Consider the following 233-nt stretch of genomic DNA (forward strand, 5'->3'; position numbering starts at 1 on the left):
TTTTGTTTTAATAAGGCAGCTGGAGGTGGCTAACCTTCCCAGGCTCGCCTCCATTCCCTCTGGTGGCTGTACCTGTCTTAGGTTGTTTCCCTCTGGAAATCTTACCCATCATTGACTATCCAGCCAAGCGTGGGTGGGGCGGAGCCTTACAGATTGGCGTTGATTTTTTAAGGGGCCATATTGACCCAAGGGCTGTCAGGGCTTTCATTATGGGCCACCTCCTCTACCACCTG

This window comes from Galeopterus variegatus, unplaced genomic scaffold (assembly GCF_000696425.1).
Source record: "Galeopterus variegatus unplaced genomic scaffold, G_variegatus-3.0.2 Scaffold6774, whole genome shotgun sequence".
NCBI lineage: Eukaryota > Metazoa > Chordata > Mammalia > Dermoptera > Cynocephalidae > Galeopterus > Galeopterus variegatus.